The following is a 6000-nucleotide window of genomic DNA, read 5'->3' as shown; positions in this document are numbered from 1 at the left end:
TAGGATTTGGTGCTTTCACTGTTGTGGCCCAGGTTCAATCCCTGGTCAGAGGAGTGAGATCCCACAAGCCGTGCAGGTGGCCAAAATTTTTAAAATTAAAAATAATAAAAAAATTAAAAATTTCACTGATGTCACTCTGATTTAGGTTTCTGAAACTCATTTAAGGACTTTCTACATCTAGGATAATAAATCTATTCCCTTAAATTTTCTTTTATTATTTGAAAGATATGTTTTTTAAAAAACACATGGATCTGAGAGACTTCCCTGGTGGTCCAGTGGCTAAGACTCTGCACTCCCAATGCAGGGGGCCTGGGTTCGAGCCCTGGTCAGGGAACTAGATCCCACATACCACAACTAAGAGTTTTCATACTGCAACTAAAGATCCCGCATGCCTCAACTAAAGCCCGCATGCCGCAACAAAGATCCCACACGTGGCAATGAAGATCCTTAGCACCAAACTAAGACCTGGCACAACCAAATAAATAAATTATTTTTGAAAATAAAAATAAAAAACACATGGGCCTGAAATTCATCAGAATTTATTTTTGTGAACAATGTGAGAAAGAGATTGTGGTAGGCTGAATAGTGGTCTTCCAAGAACCACTGAGTATTATCATATATAGCAAAAGGAACTTTGCAGATGAGATTAAGGATTTTTAAATGGGGAAATTATCCTGTATTATCAGAGTGGGTCTGAAGTAATCACAAGGGTCCTTAAAAGGAGGAGGCAGGCAATCAGAGTAAGTAGTACTAGGAGATCTGAAGGGGAAGCAAAAAGTTGGAGTGCTGCAAGGAATAAGCCATGAGGCAAGAAATGGGACATGAGGAAAGGAATGCAGGCAGCATCTAGAGGCTAAAAAAAGGCAAAGATACATTCTTTCCTGAAGCCTCCAGAATGAATACAGCCCTGCTGATATCTTGATTTTAGTCTTCTGACCTCCAGAACTGTAAGAGAATAAATTTGTGTTGTTTTAAGCCACTAAGTTTGTGGTAATTTTTAACGCAGAAATAGGAAACTAATACAGATTTCTTACTTTAAATTTTAGCCAAAGGAATGAGATATGACCTCACACCTGTCAGAATGGCTATCATCAAAAAGTCTACAAATAACAAATGTGGGGAAACGTGTACCCTAGTACACTGTTGGTGGGAAGGTAAGTTGGTGTGCACTATGGAAAACAGTGTGGAAGTTCCTCAAAACACAAAAATAGAGTTCCCATATGATCCAGCAATTCCACTCCTGGGTATATACCCATAAAATAACAAAAACACTAATTTGAAAAGATCCATGCACCTTGATGTTCACAGCAGCATTATTTACAATAGCCAAGATATGGAAGCAACTTAAGTGTCCATCAACAGATGAATGGATAAAGATAAATGGATGTGATATATATACAATACAATATTAATTAGCCCTATAAAAAGAATGAAATTTTGCCATTTGCAACAAATGAATGGACCTGGAGGGTATTATTGCTTAGTGAAATAAGTCAGATGGAGAAAGACAAATACTGTATGTTACCACATATGTGGTATCTAAAAAATAAAAGAAACAAATGAACATAACAAAACAGAAACAGACTCACAGATATAGAAAACAAACTGTGGTTACCAGTGGGGAGGAGCAAGACAGGGGTAGGGGATTAAGAGGTACAAACTACTATGCATAAAATAAGTATACTGCAAAGATATATTGTACAGCACAAGAATATAAGCAATATTTTATAACTTTAAATTTATAAAATCGATTTAATCTATAAAAATAGAGTCACTATGTGATACACCTGAAACTAATATGATACTTTAAATCAATTATGCTTCAATAAAAATATTTAGCCAAAGGACTATCCAAATATACCCAATGCCAAGTACTAAAAATGTATCCTCTCACTGATTGGAAATGCAGGGGTTGGGGTGGGATGGAAGGGTTGTGCAAGAGTAACATGATCTGAATTATGTATTAAAAGGATCATTATGGCTGCTGTCTTAACAATAGACTATGTGGGAAGGTGGGGATAGAAACACAGGAAGATAAGTGAGGAGGCTATTAATCCACATGAGAGCTATGGTGACTTGAAACAGGGTAGCATAAGTGGTGGTGATAAATGGCTAGATTCAAGTTATATTTTAAAGGTAGAAGAAGTAGGATTTCCAGAGTGACTGGATGTGAGGTGTTAGAGGAATCCAGGATCATTTTTTTGTCTGAGCAACGGATAGAATGGGGTTGCCACTTATTAAAATAAGAAAAACTATATGAAGAGCAGGTTTGGGGGAAGAAAGACAGTGTTGGACATGTAAACTTCTACACTCTCCAAGTGGAGACACCAAGAAGTGGTTGTAAAAGTTATTGACTTGGGAGTGGGGTCAAAGTCAGGACTAGAGATAAGAATTTGGGGGAGTCATCAGCATATAGACGCCACTTAAAGTAATGATACTGGATGAGATAATCTAGGGAGGGAAGGTGGATAAAGAAGAGAGCTGGGCATTAAGCCTTGGTAGACTCCAATAAATGCTGAGGAGGAGAAATCAACAATGGAGGCTCTGAACAAATGGTCTATGAGGTAGAAGGAAAATAAAAGAGATATGATGCCCTTAAAGCCAAGTGAAGAAATATTTCAAGAAAGAGGAAATGATCAACTGTGTCAACCACTGCTGGTGGTTAACAAGATGAAACTGAAAAATAATCATTGGACCTGGAAACATGAAGATTGATTACTTTGCCAAAGTTATAAAGCCTGAATGGAGTGAATATAAGAGAGAATATGAGGATAGGAAGTAAAATAGAGATAATAGACAACTCTTTTGAGGAGCTTTGCAGTAAGGTGGAATTGAGAAATAAAGAAGCTTTTGCAAGGGGAAGTGTGGTCAAGAAGCATTTTTTGAAAGATGGGACGTACTAAATTATATGGCTCTGAGCATCCTCTAGCTAGTGATCTGACGCAGTATCATATTCCTCTGCAACTTCCCCAATACACTCTGCCCTTTGGAAGTCTTTGTCATAAACAAAATGTTCCATTCTCTCAACCTGTTCTCTGAAACTTTGCCTATTTATATGGATCAGCCCCATGTACACCAAGTTGGGCTGGGAGTAGAGGAGATCAAATCCCAATCACAGATGTTCCCTGCTCCTTTTCTTTTATGGGGAATTTATCACTAGATACATACCTTTTGTTTTCAAAGATGCATTTCCTAGGGATTCTCAAATTAGAATCACTTGTGGCCTGTGTTAATGATGTAAATACCTTGCTTCTACCCCAGACCATTTATGGTCCATGCTGACCAAGTAACCTTGTTTTTTATTATGTGACTATCTCACCCCATACCACATGGCCACAGCTGATTGAGGCCAGGTAGGCACCTGACTGAAGAACCACCAATACATAGGCACCTGGCTGAAGAACCACCAATACATAGGCTGGCCCACATCCTGTACAGTGGAATGACATGAAATTCTTTGCCTTAACTGAGGAAGGAGTTTGCTTACTAAAGGCTGGACCTTACAAAAAGTGTAGATGGAAGAACATTTTCATTTTATATGCTGCAAGCACCTTCTGCCATGCAGGATGGAAAAACAGATTACTTTTAGGAGCAGACCCTCCCCGCACTCTGGAAAGTATTATTTTTGCATGACTTTTTAGTTACATGAATATGAATCAAGTATCTATCAACTTTCCTTGGGGAATTCTGTAAAAATATACAAATATAGATGGTTTATGTTGAAAAATCGAGGGTCCTATTTAAAGGGGTAAATTGTTTTTGTTTTTTTTTAGCAGAACCACATCCCTGAAAATGATATTAAAAACATTTTTTCTTAATCTGGAAATAGAATAGCCTACACCTAAAAATCACTGTTTTGAAGGAAGGGATGTGATTTTGTCCAAGTAACTAGAAGTAGGAAATTAGAACTGAAGACAAGCCACAAATATCCAAAACGAGCTTGACTGCTTGGTTGTAAGCCTACATGTGATATTATAAAAGATTGAGTTGTTCACATTTTGGAAAATGGACGGCTCATTATTTTCAGAGGAATCTTTTGATGAGAACCTAAGGTAAGGGAGGACAGCTCTGAGAATGGGGGGGTGAAGAGAATGTGTGCTTCCACCTTCAATCACCCTGGGACAAGGTGAATTCTGGAGCATAATATGAGGACTCTGTGGGGAAGATAAAAGCCATGGCCCCCTCCCAGAACCTTGGGGATTTGAGGAATGTACTTTAGGGAGGGGAAATTGACTCAAGGGCACTCTAGCAAGCATTAGGCTGGCCCTCCAAACACTGTGCTGAGGCAGTCCAGGGCCAGCACTAGGGTAAGGCCAGCAAGACCGCCAGGGGGCAGCATGTCAGGAGGCATTCCCTCTTAGGGTTGTACAAGTGCGTGGCTGGCATCACAGAGTGCATGCCTTCTGAAATTCTGTTCTCTGGGGGCCTTGCTTGCTTCACCCTAGTCCTGGCCCTGTGTGGCACTCTGATTATTGGGGAATGAGCTGTGGCAGAGTCTCACTCACAGAAGTTTAATTGCTGAATCCTGAAAGTTTCAGTAAATTAAGGATGAAAGCAGAGGCTCAGAAGCCTGAGGGGAGCAGAACATGCCAAATGCGAATCAAAATACACAGCTTTGACACATTGATTATTTGAGTGGAAGGCATTTGAGAAACAGCAGATGCAGGAAGGGCTCTCCGAACTTCTCCTTTCTACCTAAAAGCAGATCATAAAATTTCCCATAAGAAAAGTGTCCTCCACGTATCAGGAAGAGAACATTCTTATCACCAGAGATCGGGAGTCAATGCCAAAATTGATCTGTACAAACCAACCTACTAAAACAACCCTTATCTTTCATTACTTTCCCCTAATATTTCCTAGTCACTTCCTCACAATTTACCACTCCTAGAAGGTTAAACTCTTTTCCTTTGTCTTGTCATTTCTCCACAAATTTATTGTCTTTTTGATTAAAAAAAGAAAAAAAGGTATATAAGCTCTTGGTCCTAATTGCTTCTTCGGGTCTTCAGTTTTCCTATAAAGGCTCCAAGTGCACATAACAATATTCAATAAAATTTGTATATATTTCTCCTGTTAATCTCTCTTATGTCAGTTTAATTCTCAGGCCTGGCCACAGAACCTAAGAGGGTAGAGCAATGGTTTTCCCTCCCCTGCAGGGGTCATGAATGTGTTGAAGAGACTAATTGAAAGTTTGAGTATACAGGAACTGTGAGCTGGAGAGAAGATAAAGGGTGAGGATGAATTCGTAGTAGGGAAAGAAACAGATGCAGAGAATAGCAGACAAAGAATAGCTGATCATGGTGCACTAGAGAGATAGTACTTCAGTTTTTACTGCTGAGGACCCAAGAGTTGTTTTGGATTCTGCATGACCACCCAGTCCCATGGGACCCAGCTCTACCATGGTTCCAGCCATTCATGAGTGAAGCTCTCTGTGGCAAGCTGCAGAAAATGGCTCTAACTTAAGCAGAAGGGAATTTATTCAAAAGGCATTGGGGGGGACTTCCCTGGTGGTCCAGTGGTTAAGACTCTGCTCTCCTAATGCAGGGGCCTTAGTTCGATCCCTGGTCGTGGAACTAGATCCCGCATGCATGCCGCAACTAAAAGATCCTGCGTGCTGCAACTAAGACCCAGCGCAGCCAAATAAATAGATACATAAATTATTTTTTTTAAAAAAAGAGGCATTAGGGGTATAATCAAATTGACAGGAGGTGGGAGAGTCAGACTTGAGGACTGGTGGGAAGCAAGACAGCCCTAGAGACAATAGCTGTCTCGGTGGCAGGAATGGTCTGGTCAAGATGTTGCTATACAGACAGAGTGAAATTTGATAATTGATAGCTTCAGTCTCTTTGTCCCTGTGCTAGAGATTCAAATTCCAGGGAGGGAATATACAATGCCCTAGCTTGAGTCATGGGCCTGCCCTCCTAGCTTGGGTTACAAGCCAAATCTCAAACAATAGCTCCAAATTAATCAAAGTGGAAGAGGCAATAGGGGAAAAGGAAACTG

At 40.0% G+C, this 6000-nt stretch overlaps 1 long non-coding RNA gene across 1 annotated transcript in view; it reads right to left on the bottom strand.

Annotated features, from left to right (window-relative positions):
- Positions 1-646: 646 nt before the first annotated feature.
- LOC115839591 (uncharacterized) overlaps positions 647-6000 on the bottom strand; it is a 28311-nt gene continuing 22957 nt past the window's right edge. The window contains exon 5 of the long non-coding RNA XR_004034106.3: positions 647-945. This is a non-coding gene — a long non-coding RNA (uncharacterized lncRNA). The remainder of the gene's footprint in view (positions 946-6000) is intronic.

Source organism: Globicephala melas, chromosome 8, assembly GCF_963455315.2.
Source record: "Globicephala melas chromosome 8, mGloMel1.2, whole genome shotgun sequence".
In the NCBI taxonomy this organism is placed as follows: Eukaryota; Metazoa; Chordata; class Mammalia; order Artiodactyla; family Delphinidae; genus Globicephala; species Globicephala melas.
The sequence above is the reverse complement of the archived record's forward strand: the minus strand, read 5'-3'. Positions and strand labels throughout refer to the sequence as shown.